We start from the raw sequence: 23,586 nt of genomic DNA, 5'->3' as shown, positions 1-23,586 counted from the left end.
AATAGGACATGCTGGAGGGACAGATTCATAACCCAGAGGCTCCCTTCACTCTGGAATAAAATCCCAGTCCAGGTTAGGCAGAGTCCCTCACTGACTCTCTTCAAGAGGAATCTTGATGAGTGGATGGGAGATCATAGGTTTACCCCGGGTATCACTTCTGTGTCACTGTTAGACAGAGGCACAGTATACTAATCTCGAAAAAGGGCATAGCAAAATTAATTTAAAATGGGTGGCGAAAGCCAAACACATTCTGGCTAGGCTTATAAATGCCCTAGGGCAGATAGCCTAGTATGAACCTATGAACTTACAGATGAATCATACTGTTCCCTCTGGAAAAGCCTTCATAAGGGTGAAGTGAAAAGACTTAGCCTGACAGCTGAGTTTCTGGTTCAGGAGGATCACAACCTGGCCTTGCAACAGCACATTGAGTCTGTCCTTGCAAAGACTGGGCAGTGATCAGGGAAGCTTGCTAGCACTGACTACTTGTGTTTTTTGAACCCACAAAAAGGATAAGACCATATATTGTCACCGAACTTTGGCAGGGTGTCATTTGGTTCCTCTACTTGAGAGAAGACAATTGTATCGCTGTGGAACAAAGTGGTGGATTAATTAGCAATGCTTGATTATCCTGTTCATTTCCTAGCTGTGGAGTTTCTAAATAAACTTTGACTGTCCTCCTTTGTGTTCTGTCCTAGACTGGCATCTCAGCCAGCACCAGTTGCTGCCTTACTGTCCTGGCTGCCGAAACTGAACATGGTCAGATAGGTGGTAAATGGACTCTAAGTTTATTATATTCTCCATTTGCAAATGAGAAAGGGCTGTACTTCATTTTCAGTGTTTGATATCCTCCTGTTGGTATACAAAGTCCCTCTCCTCCTGTTGATATACAAAGTCCCTCTCCTTCTAACATTACTTTTTTGTCCATAAGATAGGGTTTTAACTTTACAAAATTTCCTGTTGGGTACAGTACAAGATTCTAAGCTCAATAGATATTGGATTACTGTAGTAAAGACCATAAGGATGTGGCTGTAACTTCTACTTTGCAGTTTTGTCTTTATAGCAATCATAACTGCTAAAGGACTGATAAATCTGTTTAGCATTCTTGGAATGCCAGTGAGTTAAGTGTACAATGTTTAACTAAACTTCCTAATATCATTCACTTCGCAGACTGATTATACCAACAAAGCTGATTCACTCAAGCAAATGTGTTATGTGACTCAGTCAGATACCTTGGTTTACTGTAACAAGATAATTATGGACAACTTCCTCTTCATTTGGTGCCTCTGGGAAACTCAGGTATTCTAACTAAAGAAAGAAAAGCCCAGGTCAGTCTGGTGCCTTTGCTAGCATGCTAGGCTACAGTAAATGAAATGTGTTTTACTTACATTAAGTATTTATGTATGTGTAATTCGAAGTTGTAGTTTACCAGGGTACAAGTTAAGTCCTAGTGAAGACACAAACAGGTCCTAACTAAATCAGTTTAGTCATCAGGGGACTGCTTCACAGAACTGGTACAGAGGCCTTATAAGCTTAAACAAACAGCCACCTCCCTCATGAAATTCAATACACTGTCAAGGTTCCAAGAATATGGATCCTACTCTGAGATTTGCTATCTGAGTTCTGACTTTACAGCTGCAGAATTCAATAACTTCTGTTTCCACTGTCCTACATTCAATGACCTTTATGTTTAGTCTGTACAGCTACTTGCAATGTTTCCCCATCAGAATAACTCATTAATATGACTGTATTTCAGACTGAGTTGCTTAATCCTTTTGGCTATCATTCCACAGCTGTAATGTACAAATCCCTGATTAACACTGTACTGGTGATGTTGCAGCTCGGCTCACCCTTTGCGATATACTCCTTGGATTTGCAGCAATAATGATAACAGTCTTTAATCAATAGGAGACATTGTAACTAAGCAACAAAGCTGTGGCTGTCAAATTCCAAATCTGTTCTCTAGTTTGCCTGATATTTAGGGAGATTAGGTTAGCTTTACATTCACAGCAAGTGAAGCACGTTATGGGTTGGGCTGTTTCTTTGTTCCTTCTCATACGCAAGTCAAGTTCAGTACTTTATTTGTACAAAAGAAGGGTGTGTGAGGTCTAAATCCAAAGTTGCTAATACAACAAGCAGTTCATAAGTTTCATGCAACACTGCAGTTTTCTCCCTTAGTTAGCCCTGTTCAGAGACGGGCCAGCATATACATCAGCATTTGCACAACACTGTTTCTGGATAAGCAGAATTCAATGGTTTAAAAAACTAATGCATTTATGGCCTAGCGTAAGTGCATTTTAAAGACAAATGTACAGTAAGCATTCACTACAAATTTAACTTGAATTACAATTATGTTAGCAGCCCTTAATTAAAGCCTCAGCGATAAAGCTCACAAAGAGATGGTGCGACAATCCTGCATTTTAAGCATCACTTAGTATAAGGGAGAAACAAAATAGCGTCATTCAAGCAACAAATATACAGACCTTACAGAGGCTTTCTACAGATCCTTCGGGAATTACTTTGGTACCAAGATGGTGCATGTTCTGATCTCAGCTGCTTCCGTAGGCCCTAGACCTTACAATCAGATTTACAGCCACATCTTTATAAAAGAGGTCTATGCCTTGTATTGCAGTGCATCCAGTGAAGTCAGGAATCCCTCTTTCAAAACAGTCAACTACAATTCCAACATGGCATTCTAGACAAAGTGTAGCCCATGAAACCCCTAATTATCCAGTCAACATCCGAGTTTACTAAGCCAACAGAGCCAACAGAATTCCAGTAATGAACTAAAATAAAGAAACAGGTTGATTTATATTAGTTTCTGGCACAGAGGTGCTCCAAACAAGCCCTCTTCCTGGATGCAGCTATCAAACTAATCATTACTACTAAGGCAAGTGCCCTACTAATATGTCATTCAGATCTGCAATATTGAGCAAGTATATTACAGCAGTAACACTAACATACAGACCGGTCTACTCCAAACGTTCCTCAACAGTACACTCGTAACACTATATCAAGGCAGATGTTCTTCATGTTTCACTGTTGCAGTCATCACATTTGGGTTATCCCTGCCAGGGTAGCCCTCGGCCAGCCCAAATACCAGAGGCTTAGTATTTCTGCGTCAGTTGCTGTCACTCAAGGACTGACGTCAGGTCGTCAGTAGTATAAAGTAAGGCAGCCGATGCCATTACATCAGTCTTTCTTGCCACGGAGTCCAAAGCAGAAGCAGTTCGCATGAGTGCCGGTCAGCCGTTACCTGAGTTTCGTCTTCCAAATTGAAGCTAAAGTCATCTAAGTACCTCATTGGGGATCCTTTTTTCTTGCACTAACCAGTCAGAAAAAGTTAACAAGTGTCTCACCTGTGGAAAGCAAATACCACACTGAGACTTTCATTCTTACTGCGTCACTTGCTTAGGCCCAGACCACGTCGTCCCCCGCTGTCACTTTTGTGCTTTGTTCAATGCCAGAACTATATGTCGTCGGGCCCTTATTGTAGCTAGATATTTTTGCTTACAGTCCTTGAATTTTGATATGGCTTCAATAAGCCATCTGACGGCAGATCTTCCGAAAAAACATAAGGATAAAGACAAGAGACAGACCGCAGAGGTCCAAGCCTACTGACGACACTTCCATTAAGCTAGTTGTCAGTTCTCCGGTCCTCAGTGAGGCACTTTCGCAGCACCTGATGCCCGCTTCTGTGGATTCGCAGGCCGCTACCGAGACCCCTTCGGAGTCCAGTATGCTGCAAAAGTCTTCTTCGACTAAGGATCCTGCGGTTGTCTCTCCCTTGGATGGGTATGGAGCCGCTGAGCAGGCACCGGTTTCCGAAGAAGTACTTCACACTACCGATTCTCGACACAAACCAACAACTTCTTTCACGTCTACCATTCTTTCGAAAATGACTGAGTTTCTAAGGTCCAGGATACAAACTACACCCAAAAAACCGACGACCCACTCTCACGCTCCTGCTTCCTTGCCTCAGTCTCAAATGCTTAAAATGGCGTAAGTCCTTATCATGCTTATCAGGGGAAGCCAAGCTACCCATTCCAAAAGAAAAAGGGATCTGTCCCCAGTAGTTTTATCTGAACAAGAGTCTGAAGACTCTGATGCATCTGAATATGACGACATGCAACCCCTTTCTGCTTATGAGGATTTTGATGCAGAGGATTCCATTCCCTCAGCCTCTCCACCCGAGGACTTTTCCTTTGGGGAAACCCTTCATACCTTAAGTGAGCATTTCCAATGGGAATGTCAGGACTACCCTCACTCTAAAAAGAGACTCAGGGAATTCTTAGATCTTCCACAGCACAGACCCCTGGCCATTCGCCCAGTCCTGGATGTTGTGGACGATATTTTCCTGGAATCCAGTTTGACTCCTGACACCCTACCTCCTGCATCCAGAAAACCTGACAAGTATTACAGAGTCCCTGACTCTCACAAATTTCTTTTCAGAAATCCTACTGCTGACTCTCAGGTAATTTCTCAAGGGCCTAAAGGTAGCAAAGCATCCTCTTTTAACAATCCCACCCCCTCAGACAGAGATTCCCCGAGCACTAGACTGATGGAGTAAAAAAGTATACACCTCTGCTACTCTTGCTATTAGTGCACTAAATTGTCAGCTCCATGTGCTAAAATTTCAGCAACATACCATGGAACTCCTCAAACAAAGAATATCTACTTTTCCTGCTTGTGCAGAAAATAAAGAGTTAATGCATTCGGCAAGTCAGGTAACTAAGCACACCTTACACTGTGGTTTTGATGCCCTAGAAGCTTCTTGCAGGGCAGCAGTCACCGGTTCTGTCCTTAGAAGGCATGCATGGCTTAAGGAACAGCCCTTGCCAGACCATGTTAAATCTAAATTGTTGGATGCACCCTTGCACAAAGACAACGTATTTGGCACTAAGGCAGAGGAGGTCTTAAAAAGATGGAAGAAAAAGCTAAATCTATGCAGACAGTTAAGGATTTCTTACAGGTCCAGCCATCCAGGTTCAGTAGGCATTGCCCCTCCAAGCACTGGTCCTTTCCAGCTCCCACCAGGTCAGTTCAGCCCAGACCCTGTGGAAGCAGACTCCCCCACACAGCAGCCACAGGAAATGTGGAGATCAAAACAGTGGACTTACTCCACGTCAAAAACAGGGAGTTCTAAGCCACCCCCTCATGGTAAGAACTCACAATGACTCTCCTCCACCACCCCCTCCCTCTGCCCACCTTCACTTACCCCTAGGAGGAAAACTTTCCTTTCACACAAGCACCTGGGCCACCATTACCAGCGACTGCTGGGTCCTCAACATAGTGTCCCTGGGATACAAATTTCCTTTCCACAGTCTTCCAACCCCAAAAGGGTTCCCAGATCTACCTCCAAACCAGTGGGCAGAGGCGCAAAAGCAAGTCCTTTCCCTGTTCTCTATGAGGGCAATAGAGCACGTTCCTGCAGAACAGAAAGGCCAAGGTGTCTACTCCAGACTTTTTCTGGTACACAGAAAAGAGGACACCTGGCATCCCATCCTCAATCTATCCATTCTAAACACCTTCCTGGTGATACCAAAATTCAAAATGCTCACCCTCCAGCAACTGCTTCCCATGCTCTCCAAGGATGCTTGGCTAGCCACCCTAGACCTTAAAGAGGCCTACCTCCACATTCTTATCAGGGAATCATGCAGGAAATACTTACGTTTCAGGGCAGGATCTCTGCACTTTCAGTTCTCTGCACTTCCCTTTGGCTTATCTACTGCTCCCAGAGTTTTCACAAAATCTCTGGCTCTGGCCATTGCCTTTTGCAGACAAAGGAATATCCAAATTTACCCATACTTAGACGACTTGTCTAATTCAGGCAGACAGCCAAGAAAAGCTGCTCAAGCACCTGGCCTTTGTAAAGTCCCTACTGACCTCCCTAGGGTACACTATCAACAAAAATAAATCCAAACTAGTACACACCCAAAGGATTATATTCCTGGGAGCAAGCCTGGACACAGCATCCCAGATAGCATTCCTTACACCAGAAAAGCAAACTTTCCTGACAACCTACTTCTCTCAACTAGCCACCAGACCCCAGTTGTCTGCAAGGAAAATCCTGCAAGCTCTGGGGTTCATGGCATCTTGTATTCTACTCATTCCATATGCCAGACTGCACATGAGGAAACTTCAATGGTACCTAAAAAGCCTTTGGTTTCAACACTCTCAAGACCTGGAAACTATTATACCCATGATACCTTGCATCAGGAAAGATTTTCTTTGGTGGGCAGCAGCATGCTCCCACAACAAGGGACTACCTTTCTCACCCCCCCCCCCCCGCCACCCAGACCCTCACCACAATGCATCAGTCTATGCCTGGGGTGCACATCTAGACGACAGGATACATGCAGGAACAATGGAGCCCACAGCAAATCCATCTTCACGTCAAACAAAAAGAGATGTTGGCTGTCCAGCACGCATTGACAGCTTTCAGGCCCCTTCTCTCCCCAGGGGCTCTCTTGATCAAAACAGACAACACCACTGTGATGTGGTACATCAACAAGCAGGGAGGGACTCACTCCTACCCTCTATGCAAGGCTGGCCATGACCCTTTGGCACACAGCCTCTGCCATGCAACTACACCTGTTAGCACAATTCCTGCCACATTCTCTAAACTCTATGGCAGATCACTTAAGCAGAAATCTTCTGGACCCACACGAGTGGCAGCTAGACAAAAGAACCTTCATCCTAATAATTCAGAAACGGGGAACCCCAAAGGTCGACCTCCTTGCCTCCCACACCAACCATCAGCTCAGCAAGTTCTGCACCAGAGAGCATCACGGTATGGCTCGGAAAGTGGATGCCCTGTCCTTCCCCTGGGTCAATCTATCGGTCTATGCCTTTCCTCCACTACCTCTCATTACCAGGGCACTGCTCAAAATAAGGAAGGAAAAACTAAGGACAATTTTTATTGCTCCAGACTGGCCTCGTCAGCACTGGTACCCACAGCTGAGCAGCCTGTCCCCACTGCCACCATGGCATCTCACTCAGACACCAACCCTCCTGACCTAGAGGGAAGGAGAATTCATTCATCCCCAATTGCAGACCCTCAATTTGGCATCTTGGCGTATTCCCTAACCACTGATCAATCTGCCAACCTCAGTAAACAGGCATTAGATGTTAATCGCGAGGCCAGATGCCCTAGCACTAGAAAGTCTTATGCTGACAAATGGAAAAGGGTCTGCACCTGGATTCAAGCTAAGGGAGCCGATACGGCACAGCCCTCCCTCCCTCCCTCTCGCCTGGATTACCTAGCTGATCTGCTACACAGTGGTCTCTCTTTCTCCTCTATAAAAATTAATTCTATGAATTTTCATGTCTCTGCTATCTCTGCTCATTTCCCCACTGAGCAGCCCCTTTTCTTACACCCTCTGATCAAACAATTCATAAGAGGGCCTAGCAACTTGAGGCCACACAGAAGACCACCTACCCCAGCTTGGGACCTTAACTTTGTGTTGGAAAAGCTCACCCTGCCCCCCCCCTTTGAACCAATATCTTCAGCAGAGTTAACATTTCTCTCCTGGAAGACAGCTTTTCTTCTGGCCATCACTTCAGCCAGAAAGGTCTTCGAGCTACAAGCACTCATGGCTGTGGAGCCCTTCATCATCTTCCATGCTGACAGGGTTTGCCTCAGGACTAATCCATCCTTCATGCCCAAAGTGGTATCCAGTGTGGCTCTCAACCAATCCATTCATTTGCCCACCTTTTTCCCTAACCCACAGAACAAGGGGGAGAGAATCATGCAATCTCTAGATGTGCACAGACAGCTCAGATTCTATGTAGTTAGGATTAAATCATTCAGAAAGTCTGATCAATTGCTGATTAGCTTTGCTGCAGGGGCGGAGGGCAATGCCATCTCCAAACAAACAATTTCTAAATGGATAGCACACTGCATCCATTTCTGTTACAAGCAACATGGAAAGCCTCCTCCTAAGGGGGTCAGGACTCACTCCACCAGAGCAGCCTCCACCTTTGCAGCTTTCCTCAGAAGGGTCCCCCACCAGGGACATCCTGGAGGTTGCTACCTGGGCATCTCTTCACACTTTCACCAAATATTACCAACCGCCCATCTTCTCCAAATCCAGGGCAGGCTTTTCAACTGCAGTCTTGCATGACATTCTAGCCAGCCCCTATTCTCCTTGACTGCCTCCACCCTTTTCCTCAGCTTTGGGAATCAACCCACATGTGATGACTGCAACAGTGAAACACGAAGAACATAGTACAGTTATGTACACTTACCATAAATGTAGATGTTCGAGTGTATTCACTGTTGCAGTCCTGGTTTCCTTCCCTCCAACCCCCTCTTCTCTCTCTCTATCTCTCTCTCCTTACAAGGGACATTTTGGTATTTACTTTCTGCTGGTGAGATTCTTCCACCATAACCTGGCTCCCACTTGGGGAAATCCTGACAGGGCAAGAAAAACTGATGTAATGGCATTGGCTGCCTTACTTTATACTTCTGACAACCTGACGTCAGTCCTGAAGTGACAGCAACTGACACAGAAATACTAAACCTCTGGTATTCAGGCTGGCCGAGGGCTACCCTGGCAGGGATAACCCAAATGTGATGACTGCAACAGTGAATACACTCGAACATTTACATTTATGGTAAGTGTACACAACTGCACTTTTCATGCAGAGACCTAATCTAATACATAACAGTAAGACATTTGAAAATCCATGCACAACACAGTGAAATGGGCACAAGACAACAATGTTGGTTTACAGTAAGAATCCACACTAAAACAAGATAGGTGCTAAGAAAACATCAGGCAGCATACAACCTCAAGTCCATATGTGACTGATAAAAGAAAGCACACATGGGATATGCAGATGCCAAAGTGCAAATATCCCAATGTTCCACAAAGTTGTACTTGGAAGACACCAAACACTTCAACACAGTACCTTTTCATACGTGGAATAAAAGGATAAACACAATACCTGCAGCAACAGTGGGCACCACAAAAGGTGTATACAGCCTACAGCTGTGCACATGCTCAATCTAGGCAAAAGACAGCTATAACATACTATTGATATTCTGCCGCATGAGAAGTGCAAGTAGCAAGACACTGGCACAGTAGCAAATCAAGGGACAGGCAGCCCAATGGCTACTGAAAGCAACAGGGACCACAGGTATCAGGTCTACACTGTCATTTGATGGGTAAGCTTCAGCAGAAATTTAGCTTAATGTACAAACTTGTGGTAAATGTTGGATCAAATTAACTGAATCAGATCGGGGTGCATTCACTGGAATGTACCGTGACATGTCTGGTATTGGGACTGTTGGCCTCACAACATCTGACGTGTTGCAAACAGTCAGAAGACCACTATGAGTGGCAACATTACCACCGTGCTCTACTAACCAACATGGGAGATGCACAACAGCTTTCACAGATACAACATCTGATGACCAAGTTGTTGACTTTCATCTAAGCTCCCTGTTGCATTTATTTGTATTTATTTTACATTTGTTGACCGGGAAAGTCCGATTGGAATGAGGTCCATTTACAGCAGAGTCCCGGGGAGAAAAGCTCCACAATTAAACAATATGTACAGTGGTATTTTTACAATCCAAGATATTTCATACAAGAAGAACACATTTACAATGGTTTGTTCAAGCTAGCTTAATTTATACATATTAGGCCCCGAATGGCAGTTTTATATGCCTTGGGAGAAAAAAACTCCACCGTAACAATACAGTCAGCAGAGACATCACATAAAGACAGTATAAATTGACAATATTTTGTGCTAAGCAAGTTTAAATGTATCCAGAGGTAGGCCCTGTATGGCAGTTTTGAGGAGTTCTTAGTACTGTAATATAGAGACAGTAAGCAGAGTATAGAGGAAGGTAGGAAGTATTTCAGGAGAGCAGGAAAGCATTTATGTGATGCAAGGGCAGAGCCAGGAATGCAAGAGGTGTGATTTAAGTGATTTTTTGAAGAGTGAGATAGATGGTGCTGAGGAAATATTCTGGGGAGGTTATTCCACATTTTTGCTATGGTATGAGAGAAAAGAGCTTTTCCTGCAGTGTTGTTGGCATGAGTTATACGCAAAAGGATTTTGTTGGATGAATGGAGTGGACAGTTTGCCGAGTATTGGTTCAGTAGTTGGTTTAGGGCTGGAGTCTTGTGGGGATTCCTTAGGATGTTATAGGTGAGGACTAGTTGGTGGTAACTAATTAAATGAGGAAGTTCTAACCACTGTAACTCCTTTAGAACAAGTCAATGATGGCTTCTAAAAGCAGAGTTATTGGCGAATTTAGCAATCGTATTGTAACATGACTCTAGTTTGTTCATATCTGTTTTCCTAATGCGGGTTAGGATTGGAGATGCATGCATTAGGGTAGACAGAAGGTGGGTTTGGGCTAGGGTGACCCGTGCTTGGTCTGATAGGAAGGGTTTGTGTTTGTATATGATTCCTAATTTTTTACGTACTTTTTAATGGTTTGAGAGATATGGACATCGAAGTGAAGATCTTTATCTATTTCAATGCCAAGGAGCTTAGTATGGAGGGAGGGGGAAATTGTGGTGCCATTTTTGGAGGTGGTAGTGAAGGAAAGAGGTGTGGATCTGTATTTGTTAGGGGTGAATAGGAGTAATTTGGTCTTGTTGTGGTTAAGAATCAGTTGGATATCAGTAATCCATTTTTCAATGGAGCTGAAGGATTCCTGGGTAAGGTTTTGAAGAGTGGTTAGGGATGGGGCTGAGCAGATTAAGGTGGAGTCATCTGCATACTGTATGAGTGATGCGTGCAGTGTGGAGGTGTGCAGTCTGTTGGTGAAAATAGTGAATAGTAATGGGCCCAGTATTAAGCCTTGTGGAACACCTATGGTGGATGATAGTAAGGGTGATAGTACTCCTTGCCATTTGACTGATTGTTTCCTATTGAGCCTTGTGGAACACCTATGGTGGATGATAGTAAGGGTGATAGTACTCCTTGCCATTTGACTGATTGTTTCCTATCAGAGAGATAGTTTTTGAACCAAGCAGTTGTGGAGGGTGCAAAGGACATGGAGGATAGAGTGTCTAGAAGTAGGTTATGTGTGACCATGTCAAATGCCTTAGAGAGATCTAAGAATATGGCTGATACAAAGTTATTTCTAAGATGGTTAACCTGGTTAGTAAAAGACAGAAGAGCAGTAGTTGTACTATGGTTTGGGCGGAAGCCATGCTGAGCTGAGGAGAGGAGATTATGTGAGGTTAGGAAATGCATCACTTGGGTGTGAATACATTTTTCAAGGAGCTTGGACGGGGGGGATAGGATAGCAATGGGGCAGTAGCTTGATAGCTCATAGGAGTTGCCACCTTTGTGTAGGGGGATAATATATGATATTTTCCATAGTTGGGGGATGTAAGCTTCTTGTATGGAGCGGTTAATCAGAACTGAGACAGGGTAGGCTAGGGATTGTGTGGCTAATTTTAGGAAATTAGTGGGTAAGCCATCAACTGCGAGAGTGGTAGGTTTTAGTTTTGAGAGTATTTTTTTGACTATGGGAGGTTGGTACGGGTGAGAGAATAAATGATGGTATATTACTCTGATCCTTAGTGGGGGTGGATAGAGAGTTATTGCTAGATAGCTGGGTAGATAGTGATAGAATAGAATCTGTGAAGTGATGGTTGAATTGAGAAGCTACGCTGTCATTGTTAGTGTTTGTGTTGGGAGCTGGGGTGGTAGTTTTGCCAGGTTTCAGAAGGGAATTGATAGCCTGCCAGAACTTTTGTGGGTTTTTGGAATGTTTGTTTTAGATATTTAGGAAGTAGCTTTGTTTATCTAGTTTTGTTTGTCTTTTGGCTTGATTACGAAGTTGTTGATAGTTCTGTCTATTTAAGCTAGTGTTGTTCTTTTTCCAGATCGTCCAGGCATTGTCTTTGGCTTTTAGTAAGCCTTTTGTAGTCCTAGTCAGCCAAGGGGCATAGTTTACTTTGGTTCTAAGTTTTCTAATGGGAGCTACCGTATTAAGAACATTCATAAAAGTACTATTGAAAAGTTTATCTGCCTGGTCTAGTGCTAGAGTATGTAATGGGTGCCAATTACATTGTTGTAACATACTGTTTCATTATACAGTATGGATTTGGGTGTGCTTACCTTTTTACAAAGAAGGAAAGTGGGGCAGTGATTGCTGAGTGTACCAGGTAAGCAGCCCACGTGATAATTCTGCTTGGGGAAGTTTACTAAAGTCCAATCTAGAATTGACTGTTTCTGGGATTTTTTGTCCACTCTGATGGGTTCTTGGATTAGTTGTGAGAATCTGAATAAGTTAATATGGTTTGTGGGATTGCTAGAATTGCAGGATAGCCAGTCTAGGTTTAGGTCTCCTAACAGGATAGTTTCTTGTGGCAGGTTGGCTGTAGCCCATTGTAAGATTTCCTCTATTATTGGGGAGTTATTTCCTGGAGGGATGCAACTCCATAGGATGTTGATTCTTTTTGTTTTTTAGGGATAAAATTGAGCCTAATGTTTCTGCATTTAGGAATTTGGGAAGTGGGGTTTACAGAGGCTGGAGGCTGAGTGTGTTTTTAAATAGAATTGCAACTCCGCCTCCCTTTCTAGCATCTCTGTCTAGTCTTAAGATGTTATAGCCTGGTGGGAGAATTTCTTCATTTTGGGTGGAGGGTTTTAGCCAGGTTTCAGTAATGGTTAGTAAATCTGGGGAGTAGTGGGCTATGAATGTGTGTAGGTCATGCAGTTTGTTAGATATACTTCTTGAGTTTAGGTTAATAATAAGTAGGTCTGATTTCTGTTTGTGTGAGAGAAAGTTGTTGCATGGACCTGGGTTGGGGTGTATGTCTCCTGAGATTAGTAAACATCTTTTGTACAATAGTTTGAGTTTTATAGCATGTGCTAGGTCTATATTTGCTCTAGGTAGTGTTTGTCTTCTGAGAGGTAGTGTGGTGTGTGTTTTGTATATATAGAATAATGAGCTATCATTAAATAGTGTAGAGCAGATTGTAAAATGTATGTGTCTGTGTGTGTGAAAGTATGTGTTGTGTGGAAGGTACTGTTTAATGGCATATTAGTGGGTGTGGATGTGGTGTAGGTTACAGTGGAGAGTTAGTACTAGTACAGGTAGTATGAATTGCATGGTTTGTCTAGTTACTAGAGATACTGAGATAGGAAGTAAGATGGGTGTGGTAGTGGTTGGATCTTAGTTCTTTAGTTTGGCTATTGGGTGGGGTGCTTAGTTTGGGTGTGGCTGGGTGTAATTGAAGGACGTTGCTGACTGGTGTGGAGATTGGATTGGTTTTGAGGGTATAGTATAAGTTTAGCTGCACTGGGGTGGGTGGGATTTGGGGGTAGGGGAGAGGAGTGAGCCCGGAGGGCGAACGGAGCGGGAAAAACCAAGAGGTGAGGTGGCTCAGGAAAAAACAATCAGTGAACAGGATTTCAACTGCAGGTAAAGCCAGGGAGTCGGTTGTATCTTTGTGGTGTCTGCACTAAAAGTATGTTCAAGAACTGTTATAATGTCTACAAAAAAGAAAAAACCCAGGGAGAAAGAGAATTATTAAGTGGAATATTCTGTTTAGGGGCAGAGAGAAATCCTATTTGGTAAGTCTGCAAAGGTCTTATAAAATGGGTTTAGCAGGACCTTTTTAGAGTGAAATGCTGCCACCTGGTGGTGAAGAAGGGGGAGTGATGCACAGCAGTTTAGGAGTCTGCACAATGCTTGTAATGCTTTTAAGGGGTTAGTAGGAGCAGTCGGGGGATAACCATGGACTCAGGGGGCTTGCGGCAGGCTGCTATCGCATACACTGATTAGGATGCTGGATAACATTATAATGCTGTTACAATATTGCCCTTAGAGCCCTTAGAGCTACATACACCGAGTTGTCCCTGTAGGAGTGGAATTGAGCCTTTTTCTCTTTGGGAGGCAATTGTTATGCCTGGGAGCAGGGTATCCTCAGACGTCCTCACTATGACCGGAGGGATTCCTGACAGGAAATACTATCCTTAGGCACTTATAAACACGGCAATGTTTCCCCTTATTGTGTGTGGATTCGTTTGCAGCTATGAAGTCCATGAGATCACAATTTTAGGTTGTAAATTATGGAAATATTACTAATAATGGTCATTATCCCAATACATCATTCACACAATGACATGCGCAAAAATAAAATAATTTATATTTTGAAAGTTAGGTCCACTGAAAATGTCTGCAGCTATTGTGGCTAATTAAGTATAGTTAAAATAAATGCTATGCTTGCATTTTAGAATGGTGATGAAGTCAGACCAGAAAAAACAGCAGTGGAACCCTAACTAACATAACTGCACAGGCAGCTGAATTAGGCATCAAGCTGACATTTAAGACATCACTTCACCTTTTTATTTTACTTTAGTTTAAAAGCAAATGTTAAATGTCGCAGAACTGCAGCTGTGAGCTATTACATTGTCTTCTGATGGTGATAAACTTCAATGTAATAGGAAGTGGAACTCTGAGCACTTTATCTTCTTTGATTAAGTCCAAGATTGTCATTTCTTGGAATATTCACTTTTCTCCAGAACATGGTGATTTCAGAGTTGACATATATTTGTTCAGGAGGGTCAGGGCTTGCCCCTGTCATCAGAGGATTCAGAGTGGCTTGTCTGACTTGAAGGATGGGAAAACATTTTGTTTAATCTCCTTGCATCCTTAAGTGCTCTTTAGGTCAGCTTGTTCTCAGAGCTTTGTCAACATTTTAAGTCGAGCTTGGCTTATTCATTGCTTTAGTGCTGAAAATAATCACCAGGAAGCAAGCAATCCTGTAATGTCCAGGTGTGTAGTCTAAACAAATGCCACTAATTTTGTGAGCTGCCTTCTCCTACAACGCTGTCTGCCTCTCCAGATGACTTGCACAGACTCTACAAAACAGCTCTTGTCCAACCTTCCCTTCTGAGTTCCACAACTACATCTAAGCAACTTACTGTAAAAGGCAGTATATAAGCAACTTAGACTTTTTAAATCAACACTGCATATCTCTCCTCATTATCGTAGAATTATTCAAAACAGAAGCACAATAACTGACTTACATATGTTTGTGGCATTGGCCTTGTGTGATGCATATCAATGGTGAGTTCTCCAAAGGACTAGGGATGAATTGCAGTTTGTTTGCAAGGTGTCTGGACTGATGAGAGTTTATGTTTAATGCTGCAGCTACAATGAGGAGACCATACCCAATATAGGCAAAACATGTTCCTTTGCCTATTGCACTTTTGTCTTTTGGAGTTAGGAAGTGTGACACTTGTATGGCCCAGAAGAATAAAATAATGACTTCTGTCCTAAAATGATCAAACTGTTTTTTAAATATGGCATTTGGTCAGAGCAATGCCTAATATTTAAAGAGGTGTTGTTTCAAAGAAGATGAGTGAGTGATTTGTGATGTGCACCAAAGCTACATTTTTTTGGAGTGGTTAGGAGTTTAAAGTTTTGTAGCCTGATGGACAGAAGTATGACATCTGCTTCAAGATGGGACTATATGGTAGACAAAGCAGGGATGATCTTATACATTACCATACTGTCAGCAGAGAGGAGCAATGGAAGTTTAGGAGTGTACTGAAGTAGAAAACAACAAATGGACAAAATTTAAACCTTGTAGAACTCCCTGTGTAAAAAGAGAAGGATGCAATTTGGGACACAGAGTTCCCAATTTTCAGTAAAAATTATTTATGAATTTAGGAAATGTGTAAACCATGTAAAGGCTTTAGGACTAAAGCCTGCATAAATGAGGGCACCATGATCTAAGCTCATGGGATCCAATGAGATCTAGGAAGGAAGGCTGCTCGTGTAGTTACCATTATCCAGCAGTGATGAAAACATCACTTAGGATCAGGAGAGCTGTCCATGGTGCTGCAGAAAGTACAGTTTTGTACCTACCATAAATGTAGATGTCCGAGAGGAATGCATCTGCAGTCTTTACAAATGGGTTGTCCTGTCGTCAGGCAGCCCTTCGGTTGGCCGGATTCCAAAGTCTGGGTCTGGCTTCGGCTGGTGTCGCACTTCACCCGATGTCATTGCGGCAGTTATTCGGGTATAAAGGCATCAGCCGACGCCATTTTCCTCAGTGTTTCTTGCCCCAGATGCCAGGTGCCCTCTTGGATGGCTAAATTTGGATAAATGTCAAAGTTTCCAAATAGTAGAGAGCAAACACACAAAATAAGCATGTATGTACATATATACAAACAAATACACCATAATAGATCCCCCCCAAGCTAGCTGAAGATTGGCAAATACCCTAGGAGTACCTCAGAGGGGAAAGAGGGTGGGTAATCCTGACTGCAGATGCATTCCTCTCGGACATCTACATTTATGGTAGGTACAAAACTGTACTATGTCCTTCAAGGATGCATCTGCAGTCTTCTAAATGGGTAGAATACCATAGCTAAACTAGGGGAGGAGGAAATGAGAAGATATTATGGTGTAGTTGGGATCCCTTGCAAAACAGCAGTGGCAAAACCAGCACGGGATCTAGAGTATAGAAATAAGTTATAATGCTTGGCAAATGTATGCACGGAGGTCCAAGTAGCAGCCTCTATAATGTCCTTGGTAGCCACTCCTCGTAAGAAAGCTGTGGTAGTGGCAGTAGCCCTTGTGGAGTGAGGCCTGATGTTCTCTGGAGTTTTCTTTCCATGGTAGGAGTAACAAAATCTAATGCAATTTCCTATCCATTTGGAGATTGTCTGTTTAGAAATTGGTTTTCCTTCCTTTCCTGTTGCATATGCTACCAGAAGCTGGTCAGTTTTTCTATTGTTTTTTGTCCTGTCCAGGTAGTAGCGTAATTGTCTGTGTACATCCAAGGTATGTAAGAGCTTTTCTCCCCTGTTCTGTGGGTTGGGGAAGAATGTAGGAAGGTGGATAGCCTGATTTAAAGAGACTCTGGATACCACCTTAGGCATAAATGTAGGATTTGTTCTCATGGACACTCTATCTTGATGGAAGATCAGGAAGGGTTGCACTGCCATTAATGCCTGTAGTTCAAAGACCCTTCTTGCTGAAGTTATTGCCAGCAGGAAAGCAGTCTTCCAGGATAAGTATTGTAATTCTGCTGTTGCTGCTGGTTGAAAGGAGGAAGAGTCAGTTTTTCTAGCACAAAGTTCAAGTCCCATGCTGGCAATGGAGGTTTCCTGGGAGGTTTTACATTTTTAATTCCTCTCAGAAACTGTCTGAGCAGAGGATGCGAGAAGACAGGAGGATCCAAGCTGTATTCTGCTGAAATAGCTGATGCATGTATCTTGATGGAAGAATAGGACAGGCCTGTATGGAAGAGCTCCGCCAAGTACTCCAGGATGTTGGCTATGTTCACCAGTGTCACATCTTGCCCCTTTGCAGTACTCCAGATGAGATATCTTTTCCATTTTGCTGCATAATTCTTTCTTGTTGAAGGTCTACGAGCCTCCATGATTATGTCTTTAACCCTTTGGGATAAATTTGGGTTAATTGCTTGTATGTAATGTTCCAGGCAGTTAGCTGCAGAGTTTTTAGGTTTGGATGCAGGATGTTGTAGTTGTTCTGTGTTAGCAGTAATGGGATCAGGGGCAGTGTCCATATTTGTTTCCGGGACATGCTCCTCAGCAGTGGATACCAATGTTGTCTTGGCCAGTCTGGGGCTATCAGGATGATCCTCGGATGCTCCTCTTTGATCTTCAGAAGCACCTTGTGCATCAAAGGAAGTGGTGGGAATGCGTATGCTGTCAGGTTTTTCCAACTGAAAGATAGGGAGTCCACCTTCCAAGCAAGTGGGTGGTAAGTCCTTGTGCAGAATTTCTTCAACTGGTGATTGAATGGGGATGCAAACAAGTCTATTTGTGGTAATCCCCATTCTCTTGTGATGGTTTTGAAGATGTCCGGATGCAGCATCCATTCGTGGGCATCTGTTGTAGTTCTGCCTAATATGTCTGCTAGAATGTTCTCCTTCCCTGGTACATAAATTGCCTGTAACTGAATGTTGTAGCTCAGAGCCACATCCCATAGGTCCAGTGCCAGCCGGCATAGAGGGTATGAGTGTGTGCCTCCCTGTTTGTTGATGTACCACATAACTGTGGTGTTGTCTGTCCTTATCATCAACTGGCCTTCTTGGAGAAAAGGTCTGAATGCCTGGATTGCCAATTTTACTGCCATCATTTCTTTTAGATTTATGTGCAGATGCAGCTGGTCTTGAGTCCACAGGCCTTGAATGCACTTGTCCATCATGTGTGCCCCCCAACCGAGGTCTGAGGCATCTGTCGTGATGGTTTGTCTTGGTTGACTTTTGCAGAAGGGCAATCCTGTGTTTGATTGGCAGGCCTGAGCCCACCATAGGAACTCTTGCTTCAGGCATGGGATCATTGGAATTTTGGTTTCTAGGCTGTGCTTGTGCTGGGACCACAAATTCTTTAGGTACCACTGTAGCTTTCTCATATGCATCCTGGCATGATGGACCAGTATTATGCAGGATGCCATGAAGCCTAGAGCTTGTAGCACTTTTCTTGCAGTTAGATGGTTCTGCTTTGTTAAAGCCAAGAAGTAAAGAGGAAGTTGCTCTTTCTTTTCTGCAGTTAGAAATGCCATTTGTTTTGATGTGTCCAGTTCTGAACCCAGAAAAGTTATTCTTTGGGATGGAATCAGCCTTGACTTTTTTGTATTGACTGTATATCCCAGGGCTTGCAGCAGGTAGATGACTCTTTGTAAGTCTTCTGTTGGTTTGTTTTTGTTGTCCGCTTGTATCAGGCAGTCGTCCAGGTAGGGATAGATTTGAATCCCCTGAAGTCTACAATGAGCGATTACTGATGCCAGGCATTTCGTGAACACTCTGGGCGCAGTAGATAAGCCAAAGGGCAATGCTGAGAATTGATAATGCTCTGATCCTGCAAGAAATCTGAGGTATCTTCTGCAAATTGGTCTTATGGGGACGTGCAGGTATGCCTCCTTGAGATCTAGAGTTACCAGCCAAGACTCCTTGCCCAGCATGGGAAGAAGCTGCTGTAGGGTCAGCATTTTGAATTTTGGAACAATGAGGAATGTGTTTAAAGCGGACAGGTCTAGAATAGGCCTCCATTTGTTTTCTTTTCTTGGTACCAGGAAGAGTCTGGCGTAAAATCCCTTCCCTTGCTCCATAGATGGTACCTTTTCCACAGCTCTCATTCTTAATAATTGAGATATTTGTTTTAGAGCTTCTGTCCTTTGAGTAGGTGGAAGGTTTGGCATTCCTCTCTTTCCTGGTAGAGTATGGAAATGGAACCTGTAACCTTGGTCTATAGTTTTCAAAATCCATTTTTCTCTTGTAATGCAGTGCCAGTTTCTTGAAAATAAGGTTAGCTTTCCGCCTAAGGGTGCTTCTAGTTGTTCCCTGGTAGGCGGTGCCACCGCCAAGTCACTGTGATTGAGTTGTTGTAGTGGTGGTGGCTGTATCCGTGCCTCGTTGGTTGTTACCCTGCCACTGGCGACCCCTATAGGCACCCCTGGATTGGTTTCTGCCTCTAGAGCACCTATTCCTGCCTCTTTGTGCCTTAGAGGAGTCCGGAAAGGACCAATTCTTGGAGGGCCAGTTCCTGCTAAACCTTGGAGGTTGAACTTGTAAGAAATCTTTCACTGTTTGCACAGATTTTGCTTTCTCTTCCATCTTTTTTAGTACCTGCTGTGCAGGGGAACCAAATAAATTGACCTTGTCCATAGGTGCATCCAAAAGCTTAGATTTGACGTGTTCTGGTAATGCCTGTTCTTTCAACCATGCATGCCTCCTGATAAATGTGCCAGCCATGGCTGATCTAAAGGAAGCCTCCAGTGCATCATAGCCACATTTTAAAGAATGGTTACTAACCTGCTGTATATTATGTACCATTTCTTGAACATACTTTTTATCTAAAGATTCTTCAGAGGACAGCTTTTTAGTCAACTGGTCAAGCATAAACTATTGATATTGAAGCATATGAAATTGGCAGTTCAAAGCTCTAGCTGACAAAGTAGCAGAGGTGTAAACTTTTTTACCCCATCTCTCTAAGGACCTGGATTCCCTCTCAGAGGGGAGGGGGTTTTTAGAAGAAGTAGCTGCTACAGCTTTAGGACCCTGGGAAATAGGATCCGCAAAAGGAGCCTTATATAAGTGGTGTTGAGTGTCGGGGACCCTGTAGTACCTATCGGGCTTAGCAGGAGCCGGAGGTAAAGAATCAGGAGCAGAGCAAGCATCATTAAATGCATCATCAACAACAGGGAGAACTGGAGGTATAGCTAAAGGCCTGTGCTGTGGCAAATGTAGAAAGGTCCTAAGCCTTTTTCTAGAGTCTGAGAAATCTTGGCCCTGCCACTGAAATTGTTCCCTCATAGCATGCAAGGTTTCCCCAAAGGAAAATTCCTCAGGAGGAGAGGCTGAAGGGATGGACTCCTCAGCATCAGAGTCTTCGTAAGGAGAATAAGAAGCCTCAGGAGGGTCTGTATGTTCTGAGTCATCAGAGGAATCATCTGTGGATACTGGCTCAGGGGGCTCTGCTCTAGGCCTCTTTTCTGGAGGAGGGAGAGAGGCCCTGTCTGGATGAGGCTGGGCTCCACGAATTAAAGAGATGAGATCCTCAGCCAAAGAAAGCATATGGGAGCTGGTGCTGGGCCTGTGAGAGGGGGGCTTGGCAGGCACAGGTTTTGATGCTTTGGCTGCTTTAGCCCTAGCAAAGGCCTTAATAGACATGGCTGGAGGAGGCCTAGCAGCTCCACGTGCAGGGGTAGACATATCCAGGGGAATGGTGTCTGATAAATCCTGTGAAACCGCAACAGAAGGTTGGATTTCAGAAGCCGTTTCTACCAGGTTAGAAGAGGCCTCGGTAGAAGGCAAGATATCGGCTGAAGAAAGAACCGCTTGCTCGGTTTCAGCCGAAACCGAGACACTCGTGGTTTGCTTAACCGCGGTTTCGGCCGAAACCGCGGACCGCGAGTGTCGGTCCTTTTCTTTACGTTTTTTGGTTATTTGCGTAGTCGGAGGATCCGACGGCATAATGTAGGCAAAATCGGAGCCGAAAATCTGCTCAGCAAAGTCCGACCGACGTCTAAGCGTCCGTCGGTTAAAAGAAGCACAGGCTAGACAAGCTGCTACGTCGTGGTCTGGGCCTAAACAATGTATGCAATAGGAGTGGAAATCTTTATGAGGTATTTGTTTCCCACAAGATAAACAGTTATTAACTTTTTCTGACATCGGCTGAGGCAAGAAAGAGTCCCCAACGGGGTACTTAGCTTTATAGAAGTCTTCGAAGTAGTATTCGGTAGTAGTAATCTCTGGATCTGACCGACCGGCACTTGCGAACAGCTTCTGCTTCGGGCACCACGCGGCAAGAAAGACTGGGGAAAATGGCGTCGGCTGATGCCTTTATACCCGAATAACTGCCGCAATGACGTCGGGTGAAGTGCGACACCAGCCGAAGCCAGACCCAGACTTTGGAATCCGGCCGACCGAAGGGCTGCCTGACGACAGGACAACCCATTTGTAAAGACTGCAGATGCATCCTTGAAGGACATCCATAAAATATGGTTGTCCATGGTGCTTCTGCAGGACTAGAAAACAGGTTTGTCCACAGTGCTTCTGCAGGACTAGAAAACAGGTTTGTCCACGGTGCTGCTGCAGGACTAGAAAACATGTCTGTCCATGGTGCTTCTGCAGGACTAGAAAACATGTCTGTCCATGGTGCTGCTGCAGGACTAGAAAACATGTTTATCCATGGTGCTTCTGCAGGACTAGAAAACATGTTTATCCATGGTGCTTCTGCAGGACTAGAAAACATGTTTATCCAAGGTGCTTCTGCAGGACTAGAAAACATGTCTGTCCATGGTGCTTCTGCAGGACTAGAAAACATGCTTCTGCCTGGATAGAATCTTTTATTGTTTGAAGTAGGAGGACACTTCAAAGTAAACATTATCAATTTTTCCCAAAAGGTACTGAGTACGAGGACGGATCTGAAATCACTAGTGAATTTAAAATGACATCTTTTGCATAAATGCTGAATAAGGTTTTGTTTCCAGATGTCATAAAAGATGCTCTGAAAGAGATAAACAATGAAGTGAAAGACAGCGATAGTAAGAAAATCTTTACACTTTTTTTTTAAACCATGACAGCAAAAAGCGAGTGCCAAGGTGCTGCTTATGGGTGGGATGTGCCAAATGCATGGTACAGGACATACTGAACACAGAAGGGCGAGAGGAAGACGTGTTGTTACCTAAAAGGTTTAAGATGTAGGCAGGGGGAATGGATAGGGATTTGGTTAATGCCAAATGTAAGTCAATGACTGAAGCAGGGCCATTAGCTGCCAGGATGGTATTTCCTCTACTGAGGCTGTCCCTTGAGAACCTACCAGTGAGTGACTGAGCGAGTCCACTTCATTCTAGAAGTGGTTGGGTGAGACTGTAATGAGGACCATTTGGATTGTCTTAGGTCTGAATAGGGACTGCCCCCTGTCTCACCTTACTCATGCATGCTAACCTAATCTTACACATGCCCCTAACCCCAGCCAGACATATTGCCTTACCAAAAACACACACACCCACCCACCCACACACACACACACACACACACACACACACACACACACACACACACACACACACACACACACACACACACACACACAGTATCCGACTTAATGATTACTCTGTGCACTTTGGCAACCAAACACGCATTTGGCAAAGTGCAGGATAACCACATAAATATATATGTGTATGTATGTGGTTATAATGCAGTTCATAGATTCCACAGGTCTTTTAATTTTTTGCAGTTGGCATATTTCAACTGTAGCAGCATAACGGAGTATCCATTCTTGTTGTTGCTGCAAGACCATGGAGACAGACACAAAGGGGAAACAGAGAGAGAAAGCAACCATTTGGGGGGGGGGGGAGACTCCCCACATAAAATATGCTTATGTTTTGTTTTAGTGGTATGCATGTTTCTAAACATGACATTTAGTTAGTCTGGCGTGTGTGTGTGTGTGTATACTTGCATGCTTTGAGAGTTTGAATGTAGTAGTTCTAGACATGGTTAGGTGTTGAGTGTACTGCATGTAGGTAATGTAGTGTGTTTTACATGTTTGTGTGGGCAATTGTATGCATGTCTGTGTTCACTGCATTTCTTCTTAAAAAAACTTGAGTGCTGATGGTGTGTGTGTGTGTGTGTGTGTGTGTGTGTGTGTGTGTGGAGTTGGACAATAAATATTTCTTTAAGTTTGTACTTTAAATGTATTAATTTAACTAGGTAAGCCCATCGGACACGTGTCCATTTTCAGAGGCAACCCTGAAGCACTATCTGATTAACGACTTTCTCAGAGTCACACAGTAGGCACATGGAGGCTGACAGATGTAACCCTGAACACAAGAAGCAGACCATTAACAGTTCACAGCAAATCAAATAAAGCACAGTCATCTCAGCAGAATGGATAGATGAAAATGACATTTTCTGCAAACAGATTATACTTCTGCAGATCAGACATGGACCATCAAGCAAACCTAATGCTAGCAATAATAATGCAACTCAGCAATGGCTTAGTTACCCAAGAACACTTTGTGGTATTTCAACAGACAAAAACTGCAGTCTGCCAAATTACCACACTGTATATCAGACAGACAAGGAAGACAGTTTGTAAGCAGACTGCATCCTTAATGTT

General features: G+C 43.7%; 1 protein-coding gene across 1 annotated transcript in view; it reads right to left on the bottom strand.

The window, feature by feature from the left end:
• Positions 1-23,586, bottom strand: part of PGD (phosphogluconate dehydrogenase) — a 282,202-nt gene that overhangs the window by 147,078 nt on the left and 111,538 nt on the right. The window lies entirely within an intron of this gene.

Source organism: Protopterus annectens, chromosome 2.part1 (genome assembly GCF_019279795.1).
Source record: "Protopterus annectens isolate FY-2018-M chromosome 2.part1, PAN1.0, whole genome shotgun sequence".
NCBI classification, from domain to species: domain Eukaryota; kingdom Metazoa; phylum Chordata; order Ceratodontiformes; family Protopteridae; genus Protopterus; species Protopterus annectens.
The sequence above is the reverse complement of the archived record's forward strand: the minus strand, read 5'-3'. Positions and strand labels throughout refer to the sequence as shown.